Source organism: Ochotona princeps, chromosome 1 (assembly GCF_030435755.1).
Source record: "Ochotona princeps isolate mOchPri1 chromosome 1, mOchPri1.hap1, whole genome shotgun sequence".
Taxonomy (NCBI): Eukaryota; Metazoa; Chordata; class Mammalia; order Lagomorpha; family Ochotonidae; genus Ochotona; species Ochotona princeps.
In genome coordinates, this window is record NC_080832.1 from 88,840,717 (window position 1) to 88,860,290 (window position 19,574).

A 19,574-nucleotide genomic window follows, 5' to 3' on the forward strand; every position below is an offset into this window, starting at 1 on the left:
CAGACATGTACATGTTACTAAATCAAATATTCTAGCCCCATCTTCTGTGACTCACCAAAGAAACATTTTACAAAATGGATTACCTTTTCCATCTTGTAACACATTCTACTTGTCTCCTAATATCAAAACATTTCTGCATTGCACCCATCGTAATTTCTTCTCAACCATCACTTATTAATTATTTTTGCAATTCTGAAACATTAGATGTAAAATAACCCAGGTGTCAGTCCTTGGGTCTCTTTTCTTTAATAGCATTCAGTCTTTCACATTTTCATGTTTTCCTGGCTTTTACCACCATGGATGTCATCCACATTTTTTTTCCACCTAGGACATTATTCTTCCCCATGACTTCCAGGCTACCTGGCCACAGTACTAATCAAGGTGTCTATTTTGAGCTAAACTTTTACCCTCCCAAGGCTGTCTTAGGCCTAGGTTTACAAAATCCTGTATGGAAATACTTAGGGCAGGTGCAGATGCTTGCTACTTGTATCTTAAGGCTTCCCCCATCTGCAGAAGTCCTTTTATTCATCATCCAGCCTCAGCAAGAAAGAAATAATGGGGGCAGACAGAACTGGTGTACTGGCTCAGTAAGCTAATCCTCTACCTTGTGGCACCACCATCGTGGCCATCAGCTCCAGATTCTGCTCCCTGCTTATAGAATGGGAAAGAGCAGAATGTGGGTGTAATATTCGGGTCCCTGCAATCACATGGGAGGATGGAAAGAAGGTACTGGGTGCAAGTTTCAGATCAGCTCAGCTCTGACCATTGCAGCCATCTGGGGAGTGATGAACGCAGATGGAAAATGTCTCTCATTCTTACCCTTCTCTATGAAATTTGCCTTTCGAAGAAAGCTGAGTAAATCTTTATTTTAAAAAAAGGAATATATAAGATCCCTATGGTTTTTAGAATTTTATAAACCACAGGAGGAATAATTTTTGAAAAATATTTGAAAAGTTTGGCTAATGGATTAGAGTAACATCATGCAGAATTATCTCATTTACAGAAGCAAGGGAAGCATAAAACTACACCTATTTTCAAATCAGTTATAATTTTCTCAGTATAGAGGTTGCTTTCTCATAGTTGTTTTGGCTATAAGCAACATTTCTTTGTATCAATTAATTTTACAAATGGGTATCACTGATACACTTATGGAAATACAATTTTAACTTATTGAATTTTCCCCAACAAAGTATACATATGCCCTAATTGTAGGAAAATGCTTAGTTTTTTATTTGTCTGTTTGTTTGTATCTAGTCAATTGTTAGATTACTGTGAGAAAAGCAGCCAGTAGCTGGCAGGAATTCTGCACATTGCTAATGCCAATTTTGTGCTAACTATACCAGTATGCCAGCATGCCAGCATGCCAGCATAGCTGCTTATCCTTTTTGTTCTCTCTCTCTCTCTCTCTCTCTCTCTCTCTCTCTCTCTCTCTCTCTCTGTCTCTCTCTTTTAAGGTAAGTGGGTAAGGTGGAGAATGTCAAGCAGGGACATGTTGCCCTGGCCCTTTGGTGGGATTCCCTCAGATTACCCAGGGAAGGGGGTCTGGGTATGTTTGGGTGTGGACACAGCTGAGGGCATTTTTTACAGGGAAGGAATGGCTCCTATGATCTTCCATAGAGTGGGTCACTGTACTCACACGTAGGTCAGGGAGCCAAAAGAAAGTGGTTTAGAATGGGGTAAATGGAGGACATTTCTGGGTCAAGCCAAGGCACATACCCACCTGGAAGAACTTAGCAGGGTTAAATAGCATTGCCCAGTGCTCATTAGCACATGCAAAAGTTAGGGCTTCATAGTGGGAAGATGTCTGGCTGGACTAGACTGCCCAATCCACTTGTGAGTTTTAGAGCATAAGGTGAGTCACTTCAGGCTGGGCAGTAGCACACACCAGAACATGAGATAACTGGACCTGTGAACAGATTCCATAGGAGAATTGTGGACTCCTCTCTATGGGACTGTCACACCTGCTAGTTTATGTGGAAAGTTAGAAGTGGTTATGCAACAAGCCAGGCTGGACCACAGAACTCACATGACAGGTACTCACATGACACTCATGGGAGCTGGGGTCTGAGAGGAGACCTGGCAAGCACCTGCCAGCACATGCCAAGGCCAGGGCTGATGGCAGATCATGTCTTGAGAAGTTTTAGGCTTGGAGCAGGCCTTGTAGGAAAACTTGGAGAACTCCCCCTAAAAAGCTCAGCTTCTGGTTGGGAGCACAAGATCTGGGGATGGGAGCAGGCCAGGTCAGCAAGTCTGAAGCTCTCATTGACGTTTATATGGGATGAGAACCAGGACAAAGTGTGGGATGCACCTGGTTGGGATAGGCTGCAATACCTGCCAATGTAGTTTATACTGAGCAGATTATGGCAGGCTGGATGGAGGCAAGCACCACCAAATTGCAAAACCCAAGTGTGAGTATGGCTCTGGGAACTTCCCTACATGTTGCAACCTCCCTGGCAAATGGCCCCACATCCCCAAAGAGGTTATTAGAAGACCAGATTGACCAGGATGGGAAAATCTGTAGCAACCAGTTGCATGTGTGTGGGCTGAATCTTGAAGCAGGCCACATTGGGTTAGACTCCAGAAGCCACTAATGTTCATGAAAACCAAAATTAATGTAGAACAAGTTGGACTAATCCATTGCACTTGCTGGGTCACATAGGAGCCAAGTCTAGGAGTGGGCCAGGTTACACTAGTCTGTAGCCCCCACCAGTGAGAATCAGGACTGGGAGCCAGCCACGATAGTCTGTCACCAGCTCCTGCTGGCACACATTAGATAAATTTTTAGGAGTAGGCCTGGTAAGGGAAACTTGGGGAACTCCCTGCCTGGCTGCAGCCCCTATTTCTGAGCTTGAAAGTTGGGAGTAGGCCAGACAAGGGTGTGTGGCAGACTTGTTGGTGTATGTGTGAGCTGGATCTGAGGGTGGGCCTGGCAGGATCAGTCCATAGCACATGCTTGTATGAGTGAGAGACAGGATGGACATAGGTCATATAGGACTGGACCACACCACTTGCCAGTTCTCATGAGAGCTGGGCAAGGGACATGTTGGGCTAAACTGTTGCACTCACCTCAAAAGCTTTGGACCAGGTTTGGGCCAGACTGCGCTAGGCTGAAGCGTTGTATTGCAAGAACTGAATCTGAGTTCTGGTCATGTCAGGCAAGACAGTGATAGGCACAGACTCCTGAGCTGGTTACATGCCTGGTGTGGGAACTGTGAGCACTCCCCTGCTTTTCTGTATCTACTTCAATACTACCACTGGAGTGGACCAAGCAGCACCTTTTGTATATATGAGGGCTGAATCTGCAGCCAGGGAATGTTGAGCTAAGCCACAGTGATTCTTTTCAAGTATAATCAGTTTATCTCATTCTACCTCAGATGTTTCTCATAACTTCTTTGTCACTCAGTACATACACCTATGGGTATGCACAAGAGCTGGATGGGATGTGCACTGGGCTGGATTAGGCAGCAGCAGAGAACGGCATGTACAAAAATCAGGGCTTAGGCTAAACCTTGAGGAGGTTATTAGGGGTCATACCAACTAGACTGAAGCACACATTAGTATGCGTGATGACTGGGTCTGTGATGGATTGACTGGGCTGGGCAACAGCCCCTGTCAGTTTGTGTGAGATATGAGGCTTGAGCAGAACTGTCCAGGCAGCTACATCCACAAGTATGTGCATTGGCTGGTACAGGTAGCATACTGAACCTGACCCTGCACTGGCTCTTGCATACAAGAGTCAAGTTTGAGGTACCATACACAAGGATTCTTGAGGGCTGACCAACCAGACAGATGGACCCAAACACCGACCACATGGAAAATTACAGCATGTGTGATCTGATTTTGGAATGCATCTGTTAGGACTGGGCCTCCTAGGTTGCTGATGTCTGTGTGGTAGACAGAATATCCATATGCACACTGGGGACATGGCAGCAAGCTCACCTAGGCCACAGGGGACTGCCTTGTCAGATGATGGAAAACAGAATAGTTTGGACAATTCTTCTTGCCAAATTTTGAAGTAGTTTCCTGGATCTCTGAATACACCAAAGTAGATTTTGTCAACCAATAGACAATTGGGAAGGTTTTCTTAACCATGGGGAAATGAAAAACACTTCTGCAAACTGTCAGATCCACTCAAATAACATCCTCAGCACAGTCTTCACAGTCTTCCATACCCTGGGGTTTCTAGGGTGCTCCCACGCTTTGGTGCTGATATAGTTTGGCAGCAAGGTGCAATCTCTACCTCTTCTTACCCTGCAGACACAGGTTGGAAAAAAAGGAATTGGAACATTTTTCTCACCCGCCTTCCTCCATGCCTTATCCTCCCTACCCCAGCCAGAGGCTCAGACTACCTTGTATTCCTCTCAACTGTCTAGACAATATTAAAAGGAAATTAAATATATATATATATAATGGTAAGAGACAAACTCTGCCTTTCAAGTCAGTAAAGAAAAAAAAACAAATTATATATCTGAGGGTGAGTGTAGTATTCTTAGGTCTACCATTGGGAATGGGATGGCTTGGGTAGGGAGTTGTCATCTTCTATAACTTAATTTTTTGCTGAAATAATCAAAGCAGCTGATTTTAGAACATGAGTTCTTCCAAAGTTACTGTTAGTAACTAAGGCTGTTAGTTTAATTTTTTGCTAAATCGTATCTTGGAAAATCTGAGCAAACTGGTTTGAAATGAGTTTGAGAACAAATACTCTGTGATATATATAATTATTTGTTTTAGTATGTGTATTTGTTTCTTGTGCACTATGCTAGTTCATTTTTAAATGTTTAGATTCAGTTTCAAAAGTTGAGCTCTGTGTTTTGTCTGTCAATATAATAACAATTTGTCATTGGTAACATTAATACATATCATTCATGTCAGGTTGTCAGGAAAACAGAATAAAGAGTCAAACGTTTACCATACAGGAAATTGTTACTATCCCTTTTTTCTATAGCATCAAATGCCTAGTTTACATCTCTTTATAGAAACAGGTCATGGATTTAGCTTAAGTTTAACATTTCCCATTTTAGTACTCCAACTTCCATCAGCCAGTAAAGAAAAGGCATGTGAAACAAAACATTATACAAAGTCCACTTATGCTTGTCATCCCACAACATTCATGGAAAGAGTGCTTTCAGGATTTTAACTTAAAAATCCAAGTCCAGGGACTGGCATGATGGTTCAACTGGTAATATTCTAACTGCAATTGCCAGAATCCCGTAAGGGTTCCAGGTTATGTCCGGCTGCTTCATTATCAATATAAGCTTTTGCTTGGAAAAGTGCTGCAGGATGGTCCAATGGGAGAAGTTCCTGGCTTCACTTTGGGTCAGAGCTACTCATTGTAGCCATTTGGTGTATGAATCAGCAGATAGGCAATCTTTCTCTCTGTCATTCTCTCTCTAGATTTGCCTTTAAATAAAAATAAATAAATCAATAAAATGTCTTAAAATACACTTTACAGTCATTCCATCTTGAACAAGTCATACTCCTTCATTAATAATTTTATTTTCTTATCTATATTTTCAAACCAAATTTTGAATCCAATTATAATTCTAACTTTTTGCTTGCCTGGATGCTTGCAATTTCATATGATCTATCTCCTACTAGAAACTAGAGTGAATATGGCCAACACAGTGATTCTTATCAAGTATAGTCAGGTTATCTCATTCTACCTCAGAAGTTTCTCATAACTTCTTTGTCACTCAGTCAAGTTTTAAGTGTTTAAAATAGTATCTAAGGCCATAGGAAAAAGTACTTTCATAACATGTTAGCCTTATCTCTTAACTCTTCCGTTCTCCCACATTGTAGTACAGCCATGGTGGCTTCCTTCCTCGTCTAGAGTATGAAAAGCATGCTTCCACTTTGGAACCCTAATGTTTGATCTATTTGTCCCCTAGGGAGCTCCTCCAGATTTCTGTATGGCCTGCTGCTTTATTCCTGTGCTCCCTGCTGCTTATGGTCTTCGTCATTCCACTTGCCCACTTTCCCCTCTCTTTTCACCATTTCCTTGTCACCCTTACCCATTATACAACTTACATATTTTGAATATGATATGTTTTTCTGTGTCAGATTGCCTTGGCCAAGGAACAGATTGTCCTTGGTCAAATGTGCATAGAGCCTAGAATTGGCTGAATTTCATTAAGTGCCCAATAAATACTTGCTGAACAGTTTTGATGCCACTAAAACTGTAAATATAAGTGTTTGTTATATAATGCAAAATATTAAAAGCCTAAGCATCTGTGTTAGGTTGGTTAAAACTGTATTTATTATTATTATTTATGTAGACCATATTACTGTCACTGTTTCAATGTATATGAACACGCAGAGCATTAATGGTTATAACTAGGTACTGTACACTGTTGGAGTCATTCTATGTAATTGTCTAGGACTAGGAAGATATCACTACAGATAAAGGGAGGCTATTTTATTAGATTTCATGAAGTTTTGATTTTTTTAGATTTTCAACAAATCACAAAATGCTTATGTGGTCATGTGTATTTGTGAGTATAAATATGAGACCAATTTGTTGAGGTAAGTACTTGAATAGCAATAACAAAAGAGAAGAAGTGAAAATAGAGAGACAAGCAAGTTTTAACCATGGCAATAATTATATTGAAATTATAGAAGTTTATTCAGCTATTGGAAATAAAAGAGTAGCTCAAAATTCATTGTATTTGTGCAATTAATTAGTTAATTAATTTTGCAATACAGTTCCATAGGCTTTGGGATTTCCTGTCCCACTCCCCAAGTTCCCTCTCCATCACTGTTAATTTCCCCTTTAGTATTAAAATGGGTAGTACTGCTTCTGCCAAAGCAATACTGAATACATGAATACATGAACAGTCAGGAGTGCATCATCCTGCTATTGATGTGTTTCCTAATATTGTAGGTTTGAACAATGTCACAGAGTCCACCTTCCTACTGTCAGGATCTATTCAATAATTTCACTGGGAGTCCATATTTGAAATGCAGAGACATACTGCACTTTGTCTCCACATCTGGACCTGTCAGTCTTTGTTACACTTCTGTTATGCATCCCTTAAATACAGAGTCAGATAACAGTCCACAACAGAGAGGAAAACATAAAATTTATATCAGCATGAAGTTAAATAGCATGATACAGAGTGACCAATGCATAACTAACTTGATGAAAAAGAAAATCAAAAACCCTCTTGTAGAGATCAATGCTATTGCATGACCCATGTGGTGCAGAGGAAATGAGAATAAAAACAACAACAATGCCCATGAAATGTAGAAAGAAAAAGTGTTGAAATGGACATTTACAGCATTAGGTGTTTATAAATAATCAAAATAATCTATTAATGAATCAAAAGGACTCATTGAAAAAGACGCAAATGCATAGGAAATACAAAAAAAGTAAAATTCACATCAAAATTTATTGGATTTGAAACCAGAAGTGAGCCATTCCCTAAGAAGATAAGCAAAACAACCACTCAGACATATTAACAATGGGTATCACTAGAGGACATCCACTTCAAATAAGAGATGAAAGACAAATGATTCCAACTTTCTGCTTTATATGTGGGTCACGACACTATTTGCATAGACAATAGCAGGGACTGTAATTTTTTGTTGTCTACATATATGTAGTAGTTTCATTGGGATTCTACTTTCATTCCTTACTGGAGATGCATTTTGTTGATTTTTCTTCAATCCTGTTGGTCTGGTCTCCATTACATCCTTTGTGGACTTGTACAGGTGTGTTTATTCTTTATTTTTTCATTTGTATTTTCAGTATCAGTTGTCTTACATGAGAGCGAGCACTTGATATTTGATCTTTTTGGATTAGCTCATTTCACTTAACATAATGGTCTCCGATTGAGCCCACTTGGAAGTAAATGATCAGATTTCATTCATTTTAGTAGCTGAGTGGTATTCCATAAAGTAGATGCACCAGTTTCTTTATCTAGTCCTCTTTCAATGGGCATCTAGGATTTTTCTGTTTTTATCTTCCCCTTTACCATCATTGATTTTGACTTCCTTTCTTTTGCTCTGACTTAAGTATGTTTCTGATCAGCATTTCTAGAGCTGACTTAACATTGGCATATTATTCTAATTTTGTTAATAATTGAAATAATTTATATCATTTTTCAAGTATAAATGAGAGCTTTGCTGGATATATTATTCTGAGTTAAGATTTTTTTTTTCTGTTTTAGGATATACAAAATGTTATTCTATTCTCTTCTTGCAAGGAGGATCTCTTCGAAGATGTTAGCAGTCAGTCTGGTTTTTCTCCTATATGTTATCTGATCCTGTTCTCAGTGCTTGGTTCAGTATTCTTTCTTTATGTTCATTTGAGGGAAGCATGAAAATGATGTGTCTGGGTAAGTGTGTTTTGGGCCAGATCTATTTGATATTCTCTTCCCTTCCTGTATTTGGCTTCCCCTTATGTTCCCAGTGTTTGGGGGAGTTCTCTTTGACAATTTCATTGAATACTTCCTGCAGTCCTGCCTCTTTTTACATGCCTTTAGAAATTCCTATAAGTCTGATATTCAATTTTTTATTGTGTCATTGGGTAGATTTCTTGGCTTTTTTTTTTCAGATTCTCTCCCATCTGTATAATTAAATGTGTGTTTTTGAATTGGTTGTTTGTCAATTCTGATATTCTTTCTTCTGTAGCATTTATTTTGTTGCTTAGGATTTCTATTGTGTTCTTTCATTCAAGTGTTTCAGTTTGGACCTGTTTTATAGATTCTATCTCTTTAGTGATATATTCACATCTCATCTCTTCTTCTTATCACCTCACCGGTCCACACATCCTTTGCAAGCTCTCAAGTCAGCCGGAGCTGGGCTCTGGTAACCAACATTGCTCATTGTCTCTGAAAAGTTTTAATTCCTTATCTGGAAGATCTTCAATGTCTTTATCCTGCAGCTCTGGTTAATATGATCTTTTCTCCATTTTTGAGGAAAGTGTTAGTTTCCTCATTTTTTCTGTTGCCCTCCCCACGGACTTTCAGATCTGTTGGCTTTGTCATTCTTGTTGGTAATTGTGTGTCCCTACAGGACTTCAGTCTTTGGTGTTTTGCTGGGCTTTTCTCAGACGTTCGAGATCAGAAAAGCTTCTGAGGTGCAGGGACACTTGCTATGTGCCTGTTTGGGAAGGTTTTTTTTAAAAGATTTATTTATTTTTTATTGGAAAGTCAGATATACAAAGAGGAGGAGAGACAGAGAGGAAGATCTTCCATCCGATGATTCACAACCAAAGTGACCACAACAGCCGGTGCTGCACCAATCCGAAGCCAGGATCCAGGAACCTTCTCCAGGAATCCCACATGGGTGCAAGGAACCAAGGCTTTGGGCCATTCTCGACTGCTTTCCCAGGCCACAAGTAGGGAGCTGGATGGGAAGTGGAGCAGCTGGGGTTAGAATCAGCACCCATATGGGATCCAGGGAGGGATTTTTTCTGAATCACCTTCTAACGGTGGATCAGATAAAGTGCATGTTGGGGTGAGTGGGTAAGTTGTGGCACACGCTGACAGTTATGGTTATGTGCAGCCAGCGAATCCACATTCTAATTGGAGTTTCCCTGCGGTTCATACTAATTTGCATACAGTTTCTCCCAGTCCAGACTATGCCCCCACAGGGATCCTGTGTCTGCCTCAGGTGTGGTGCAGGTAACTCTCTAGTGGGCTGGGGATTAGTGCACTGACCCTTCAGGTGTGGGTAGACTAAGTTCTTTCTCTGCATGTTCCTCTCTCAGATGGTTCGTTACCCAGATGCTCGCTCTGCAATGGTTCATTCCCCAATGACATGCCCTGCTCGGTCAGGGAGGACTTCAATAAGGCACCTGTAGATTTCTCCTCATGTTTGTTCTTGCATCCCATTGTCTCTCTGGGAGTCTGCTTGTTCATGTTCCATCTGTACTCACCAAGCTTTTGTCTCTGGCTTGGGGTGCCTTTCCATAGCTTGCCTGCACTCACCCTCCTGGGCTCTTGGCTGTAATCTTGGAAGCTTTCAGCAGTTTTTCCTTGTCTGTGTGGCACCTGACTCCTTCTGGTGTACTCCACGGAGTTTCAGTCACCTCGCTTGATGATTCTCCCTCTCCAGCTCTCTGCTCCACCTGATCCTGTCCCAAAGCTCTTGCACTCTCAGCTACACCTGTCTTCTCTGATCAGCCCTCTTGTCTTCTAGTGTAATCTCTTAATGTTTACTTTCAGTTCCTTCCTCTGTAAGAGATTTTTTTAAACTTTTTATTTATTTTTAAAGACATTTTTTTCTTGCAAAGTCAGATATACAAAGAGGAGGAGAGACAATGAGGAAGAACTTCCATCCAATGATTCACTCCCCAAGTGACTGCAACAGCCGGTACTGCGTCGATCCGAAGCTATGAGCCAGGGGCCTCTTCCTGGTCTCCCACACAGGTGCAGGGACCCAAGGCTTTGGGCCGGCCTTGACTGCTTTCCCAGGCCCCAGGCAGCGAGCTGGATGGGAAGTGGGGCTGCCGAGATTAAAACCAGCACCTATATGCAATCTTGTGCATTAAAGTCAAGGACTTTAGCTGCTAGGCCATCGTGCCAGGCCCTCTGCCAGAGTTTTAATTTTTCTGGGTACATTCAATGTACACTGTTGAAGACAAAATTTGATCCAGAACATTCATGATGAAGCCACCACATCCAACTTTTTTGTTGGAGGTATCTTGGAGCAAAAGAGTATTCCAGCTGCTGATATAAAATTCTACATTCTTCTCACAGCACAATAGAGATGCTATAGTAGCAAGCTTCCATTGAAACAAAAACGTATTATTAAATGTGGGTTTCATTAGCCTCTGGGTACAGATATTATGAGCCATTGTTGCCAGAAAACACGGTGCATCTGACAATAGTTTTGAAAACTAAGTTATGCTGTATATACTCTAGCATTGACATTTTTCTTGTGTTGCATAAACCTGGCCTTGAGCCATGTCTGTACAGTAGAATTCTGCCTGATTGAACAGTTCACTTGGTGTGATTTGTTGTGACCTGTCTGCAAAATTCTCTAGCAGTGAATGCCTTGATGAGACAGAGCCAATTGGATCAAGCAATTCATTGCTGCTGTCACTTACTGTAGCTATGACCTCAAATAAAGTAATACGTTAAATCTAAGCGCTACTCCTTGGTTATGACTCAAACAATAGCAGTGGATGCTTCCATTAGTCTCTGATCAAATTGAGAATACACTTCTCAGACATTTCTTCACTAAAAACATTACTGGGATGCTGCATCATTTGATTGACAGTAATTGCTTCCATATGGTTCCAATTATATAATTAGTAATTTCTACCACATATGCTACTGATTATATATAAAAAAGGTAGACTGTCTTCAAGCTTCCATTAAGAACCGTTACTGAAATGTCATTTGGTGTTTGCTTGAGAATTTTTCCCTTAGTTGCCATTCAAACTTGGAATATAATCGTTTTTTTAATGAACTAATAATTTTTTCTTATTTTAATGTGTTTTCGTTTAACACGAAGTTACTAAAATTTGCAATGAAAAGAATTGGCAAAGGGAATCAAAGTAAAGCAATTTTGATATCTATTTTGTAATCCATAGCACAAAAGTCACACTTCTTTCTCTTTTAACTTCTTTTTCTTTATGGAAGATGGCTAGGGGTTACTCCAAATCTTTTTTAAGAATTCATGTGTTATTCTTTAATTAAAAACATCACATATAAAGTATTAAACATACAGATTAGAGTAGGGGAAAAATAAAGACAAGCTTGGCACCATACAGATGACACCAGTGTATACTAATATATGGTACAGATTATGATAAAATTATTTGCAACAGACAGTTACCCATAAAATTTCTCTTCTAACTCCACTCAGGTTTCTCTGAACATTCTCTGCAAGCAGGCTTTGGCTTTGGTGTCTCCATGTTTTTCTCTGCAATGTCCAATTTACTAATAATCCTGTTAAGCCAGTTTAAATGGGATCCTGCATTTCTCATTACCCTCCATTTGTAAGCAAGTCTTTCATCTTCCAGCAATCCACAGTGGCATCTGATTTCACTGGTCTAAATCTACTAAGAATATTATTTGTTTGCTAAGCCTGAATCTTCCCTTACCTGTAATGGTCTTTCTTGCTTATTTTTCATGTACTGCCCCAAACACTGCTCGTTATCTACATATTGTCAACTCTCTCTGTTGTATTAAAATTTAGGCAAATTCCTAATGCTATGATACTTTGTTGCAGGATCTCTGTTTAAAACCTAGTGTGTTAGACTCATCAAATAATGCTGGCTTCATTGATCATTAATAAGTCTCATGATTTTTTTCTTTAATATATAAATATCTATCTCTATTAGGTAAAGATTGAATTAGCTGCATGGAAAAAAGCACAATGATTCAAAAAAGTAATTTTCCTCAAGAAGGGCAGATACAATTTCATCTGGTTTATAAGGAAGTAAATGAAAGCTGTCTCTCATAGGGAGAATAGCAGATACACTGGTGATTCATTTCTCTAAAAATGATACTGGGTTTTTGTGTTCAGTTTAAAATCTAAGATGTTATTCAAACAAAATTCTGACTGTTCTCCTCTTGAAAAACATTGAATTTTACGATTGACATCTGAAAGCAATGGCTAGTACAGCCTGCTGGTTATCAGGAACACCTGGAAACAGTGACATGGATCCTTTCTGAATTCACTATTTTAACTTTTTCTCCTTCTATCATCCACGTTCATGATTTTAGCAAAACATAACCATCAATTTTGATACAAACATTTTCCAGTCGCAATTAATATTTTCTATCACTATCTGATACATAGATCTGTCAATAATTTATGTTGGCTTCATTTGTAACACAGCTATATGTTCTCTACGTCCTTTTGGGCAAATTCTTTGCCCAGCACGAGGTGGAACTGGGATTCCATACATTCAGAACCTTAAATCATACTGTCCTTTGATACACATTCATGAAAATAATAAATGACTCATTCATGCCCAAAGAACAGTATTTTCCAATACTGATTGAATGCTGATTCAGAATGTTATAGAAAAAATAAGTTAATTGAATATTTTATTAAATAGATAATAAAATATTTTGGATCATACTCACATTTTTCTTGTTGCCCTCAGAGCACAATGTTTCACAACTGAACTCTCAACTACAACCTTCAAAGATTTCATGAGTGCTCTCCCCTAGGCCATAGAGGCTCCTTTTTTTTTTTTTTTTAAGATTTATTTAGTTTTATTGCAAAATGAGATATAGACAGAGGAGGAGATACATGGAGAGGAGGATCTTCCATCCAATGATTCACTCCCCAAGTGACCGCAATGGCCGGTGCTGTGCTGATCCAGAGCCAGGAGCCAGAAGCTCTTTCGGGTCTCCCATGTGGGTGTAGTGTCCCAAGGTTTGGGCCGTCCTGGACTACTTTCCCAGGTTATAGGCAGGAAGCTGGATGGGAAGCAGGGCTGCTGGGAATACAATCAGCGCTCATATGGGATCCTGGTGCATTCAAGGTGAGGACTTTAGCAGCTAGGCCATGCCGCTGAGCCCACCATAGAAGTTCTTAAAAGAGCTATATCATGGTCTTATAGTATCCTTAAATTATCTGCTCAGCATACTGTCAATGAGGGAAATATTGACACGCAAACCTCATTCAAACCAAACAACAAAGACTCAACAATTTCCTTCTCTCAAAACAAATTTCTCGCTAATCTTGAAAAAAGAGAAGAAAGGAAGTATGACTACCTTCTTAGAATTGTATGAAATGCATGAAATCCATTCAATTTAAGTAAATGAACATGTGAATAAATAAAAAATAATTGTGTTAGCTAAAATAGTTTCTCATAAATTCTTACCTAATTGATATGAGTAGAAAAGCCTGTGCAACTTTGCAACTGCTAGGTTTTCTACACAGTTGCTCATGTCTTGTATAATCCGTATTAAATAAACCAGTTCAATTTCATTTTTGGTAGACATTAATAATGATGATGATAATTAGTAACAAAAAATGAAGTTCTTAGGATAGGTAGTGAATATTAAATCATCATTTGTATTTATATTTCTTGGACAAGAGCTATTTGTCTCACAGTCTGTAAGAACATGAGAGTGAACTTCTGTACGCAAATGGGAATATTTACATGAAGCAGGAAGGCATTACATTCTGAACAGGAAAGGACAGAAGTGTTGACACAGCCTGTTGGACACACACCTGCTGTCTTAAAAATAAACAAATATGGACATATTTTAAAAATGGAGGGGAGAAAACTAAAAAAGAAATGGCAATTATTTGACCAATTAAACTGAAACAGCAACCATAGAAGCAATATAAGGCCATTACTTTTGAACAAATTTTACCCTGCTTTGGAATCTATAATTCACTAATGATTATACTTTGAAAAAAAACTGTTCAAGAAACAACTGGGGTAAAATGTGATCATAGAGTGGGACCCTGACAACAGGACCAGGTTCCATGTTAGAAACATCATAGTATTCTCTCTCCCACTCTCTCTTTGCCTTTCCCATTCTCTCCACCCGGTCCCCTCTTCTCCCATTAACTTCTCTCATTTTTCCCTTTTAGCTGACCATATTCATGTGCTGGTCAAATTTCCAGCCTTTCAGAATTTGAAAACAGAATTTCTGGTCTATAAACCACATCCTTCAATGCCAGAATAAGGTAAAATACATTTGGGTATAAAATACATTTGGAATAAGAAAATACAAAAAATACATTTGTTTTATATTCAATTTATTACAAATTCATTCATAATGTTTTTCATAATACTTTCTATTAATTTGTTGAAGATTCTTAGGTATGCTCTATTTGGTAAGTGGTAGAGTCCCATGTTTTAAATTTGTTTGTCTTTAAGTTGAAAACATTAAAGTGAAAGTAGATAATACAATGAACAAATTATCTAAAACTAAATGTAAAAATGATCTCTTCAATGGAATAAGGGGAAAAAAATCACCTGACAAATCACCAGAACAAAATAACTTTCAAAGGGAAGGAAGGAACTGGAGAAGAATCATACAGTAGAGATAGTGGACTGTTAAAGACAAATTACAGATGATAGTGACAGTTAGTTGATATTATGATCACAGAATATCCCCTGATTAAATTTCAAAATTGAATTCATGCAGATATTGAAAGCACAATTTTTTTCAAATAACCTTTGCTCATTTTTTTAGTACTTATTATTATTAAAAGAACAGATTTCATCCATTTCGTGGGCACAGTGCTAAGAAGGTAATCATAGCTTTCCCTCACCGTCTTTCCTTCAATCCCCCTTTCTTTCTTTCTTTTTTTCCTTTAAATTTTACAATAATGTAAATTCAATTTACTTTAGAAACACAGACCTAATCCACTATTAACAATGTTCAGCAAGTAAAATATAGAAAAACCATGCTTTGAATGAGTAAATAGACAAACACTAAAAGCAAAATAATCAAATCATAAGATGCCAATTTCATTACTATTTATTTTTTATTCTGTATTAAGGTTCATATGTCAGAGAAAGGAAAGCGTTTCTCTTTTTGGGACTGGATTGTTTTGCTAAGCATGAAATCTTATTTTTGAAAGAAAATGAATGCAAATCTTTTTTGTTTTATTTCAAAGTGCTACTAACTACATAGAATCATCATTGACCAAATCTTAATACATTCAAATAACAGATTTTTGTTACTGAAACATTTCTTTTTAAAGTGAACATAAAATTTTAAGTTTCAAACAATGTAGACTGTACTAATTATTATAAAGCTGCTTTCAAAGGTTAAAGTTAAGAGGGTGATATCTAAAAATATTGCTTCTTATGTAGCCAACGAACAGCCCAGGATGGAAAATCTGTGAAAAACTTCTGAAGATAGAGCACAAAATAATACATCTAGTCCTAAAACTTCTATATTCCAGTTACAACTTCTGACATTTTGCCCAGTGTGAAAGAATATAAAATATGCACAAACTTACATAAGCATTATTTTGTTTAGAAGAAATAAGTCATCCACAGTTGGCCAAGAAGTAGAGACAAGCACAGTAGCTGTGAATCATGTATTCTGCTAAGAGCAGTTGCCCTCAGGAACCTGGATATATGCTTTCTTTGAAGGAGCAGGAAAGTATAGGCTAAAAAAATTGGTAATTTGTCTCTCATATTTAACAGGTTTGTTTTCCATTTATAAATGCAAAGAAAATACAATTCCTTTTTCTTGTTTTTTGTACAGCATCTTTCACTTGTCGTGATCATATGTATTCTGGTTTTTCCACAGTATTTATCATGTCTCATGTTACCAGACTGTATTGATTAGGTAATACCAAAATGAACATAGTATTATGTTTACGAATCAAAATAAATTGAATTGGACAAATATTATGTCCGTTGAAACATTACTCATTCCTAAAGTAATTGAGGCTGCCCAAGGAAGAGGACTATTTTCCAATAAATAGGTTCATTTATGTTAAATATTTTGAATTTAATACTGTGCTTGCTGACTATAATAGCAAAATTGAACAAGCTGCAATAAGAATTCCTGAACTGTATCTTATAAGGTGGAAAGAAGAGAATAATTGATTAATATCAAATTCTGAATATGTATCTTTCATTTTTTCCCTTTATTTCATCTTTCTGTCTAGTTGGAGGAAAGTTCTAAGCAGTAACATCAAATTATATATCTTGGATTCCTTTAATCCTAAGACACTTGGAAGAAATTACAATTTTGTCTTCATTCTAAAGTCCTCATTTTAACACTTCACTGTGATTATTGATTTGAATAATTTAAGAGACATGTAAATCAAAAAGTTCCTTTTTTCACATTGTTATTACAATTAACACTTAGAATCTTTCAATTATATTACACCAGAAAAGACATTTATTCAACTCGAAGCTCTACCATTGACACTCATTGTATTATAAATAATATAATTGATTGCTTTCAATTTCATGTGTTTTATAAATATCTGACCAACTACTTTTATCAGTTAATTCCACAAACCAAAAGCTTATTAAGCAAAAACCTGAGTAAAAGTTATAGGAGAAAATCTCATTAATTGTAATATAGTTGTTAATGGGGTTGAAGATAAATACTTATATATGTGTGTGTGTGTGTGTGTGTGTGTATGAGTTCTTGTGTGCTTGTGAGTACTATAAAGACATTTGGAAATAAAGAGAAAAATGACCTATAGATTACAATGGAAGAAACATTATAATTCAAAATTTAAGTAATTTCAGTTTGTACATATGAGGAAGAGTCACAAAGCATGATGCAAGGAATCCCACCCGGTCTGCTGTGTAGTGGCCTGTGTAGTGGCCTGCAGTGGTTATTGGATTTCACCAAAGTAAATAGAGACCTGATTGCAGGCACTATGCTGTGAACATTAAGGAGGCTTGTGGCTAAGAAATGTCCTCCCTTCCAAACATAAAAAGAATGTGGGACTGCAAAGTACTTTGCCTGAGCACAGAATGACAAAAATAAAAGGAACAAAGCCTGAAATTAGTGAAGAACCTCTCACAAAGAAGTTGCATGGCTAGTAAATAAACCATTGCTATGACTACATCAGGGTGACTGCCATTGTTCACGATTTAGTAGTCCCTAATGCTTCTACAGTATCTGATCATGATTTCAGTTTTTGTATATATCACTTCTTGGCCTTTTGGCTAAGATCAAGTGTAGTTTTTCTGTAAGTTATTTAATGTCTTCAAATGTGTTCTTGCAAATTACGAGTATGGATTAAGAAACCAAGTGGGATATCTTCTATTGATACATGTGCATATCCACTTCTCTATGGATGGTTTTAAAAAAACGTTCAGTGCGTTACAACTTGTTCTGTGCTGTCTCTGCTACTATTTCCCTCTGGCAAAAACTGACCCATTTTTGTTCCCTTTAATTTGGTCATTTCAGAATGCCATTAAGCTAGAGCTGTATAGTATGTGGATTTGGTATATGTCCCCTTTGTACTTTGCAAAACACATGTTGAAGTATGCATTAATAGTCCATTCCTTTTTCATGCTAATAGCTAGTCTAGTGTATGGATACATCAAAATCTGTCTATCCCATCAATGGTTAAAAGAAAACCGTGAGGCCCTGCATGGTAGCCAGTGGCTACCATGGACGTCAGTTCAATTATTATCCCGCGAGCCCCACTTTCCATCCACCTCCCTCTTTGTGGCTTGGCAACCTATTAGAGGATGATACAAAGCCTTAGACCCTGACACACATGGGAGACCCGGAAGAAGCTCCTGACTTCAAATAGGTCCAACTCTGGCCACTGCGGCTGCTTAGGGAGTGAATCAATGGACAAAAGATCTTCCTCTCTATGTCTCATTCTCTCTGTATATCTGACTCGTCAATAAAAACAAATAAGTCTTAAAAAAAAAAGAAAAACTGTTTGTTTTGTTTTTCACATTGCGGCAATTATTCAAAAACTGTAATAAGCATTTTAGTTTAAGTTCTGTGAAATACAGCAGTGTATCTGATAAACATCCTTGAGTCATTTACTGAGTCATGTCCTAAGTATATATTTGGTATCTCAGAAAAAAAAAATGCAGTTTACTAAAGTAGCATTAAAATCTGATCTCTAATCAGTTAAAAGAAGAAAAAGAATTCTAGTAACTCAATGTCCTTTCAAGTATTTGCTATGATCAACCTTTGGTTTTAGTCATTTTAATAGAAATGACCTGATATTTCTGTGTAGTTGCTTGCCTGTTTTCATATTTACCTTCACAGAAGGTGAATACCCAGCACTGTTTTCTCAGTACCTGCAAGAATTTTTCATTATGCTTTTGGATTTTCTTTCTGCAGAATATTGCAATACATTCTATCTGAAGGGAAATCGTACTTCTGAGGCTTGGCGTAACCATTAAGACATGCGCTAGCCACCCACATCCCATGTCAGAGTACTTGAGTTTGCCTCCCACTTCAACTCCCGATGCTGGCTCCTGCTAGAATGAAACCTGGAAGGCAGAGGTAATGGCTTGACTACTTATGCCTGCCTCCCAGCTAGAATCTTTGCATAGTTTTGTCTGCTTTCACTCTCTTTTAGTCTCTTGTTTTTATTCTGCCTTTCATTTATATCAAATCAATTTTAAAAATTTTAAAAATAAGCAAAGTACACTCCATTTTAACACCCCTATGTTCTCCCACTAATCTTGATAAGCTCAGTAATGAAAGGATATATTTGTCAGTATCTCCTTCACACTCTGCTTCGTTTCTTCCTGTCCCCTCCCTCTCTGCCCTACTTCCCCCTCTCCCTCCACCTCCTCCTCCTCTTCCCTCAATTCCTTGGTTTTCTCCTCTCTCCCAATTAAAATTGTAAAAACAACATAAAATCATTAAAGTAAAAAAAAGCTGGAAAATGACAGAATTTGCTGTAAAAGAATAAATGAAAAGTACAATGATGAGAAATATATATATATATATATATTCACTTACAGATTACATGAGTGTGATTAAATAGTACTGTTTGACCGTGCAGATGCTTGGCATAATGTTTAAGAAAGTGGTGGAGATGCCTCATTCCCAAACTGGAGTGCGTGGATTTTCACACTCTCTCAACTCCCAAATCCAGCCTCTGGTTCATGTGAACCCAGAGAGTAGCAGGCAGTAACTGAAGTAGGCGTGTCCCTCCCCACCACACCACGGGTGTGGGTTGAG

The 19,574-nt window shown here is 38.0% G+C and overlaps 1 pseudogene; it reads left to right on the top strand.

The window, feature by feature from the left end:
* Nucleotides 1-17,558: 17,558 nt before the first annotated feature.
* LOC118758336 (U2 spliceosomal RNA) lies at nt 17,559-17,707 on the top strand (annotated as a pseudogene).
* The last annotated feature ends 1,867 nt before the right edge of the window (nt 17,708-19,574 follow it).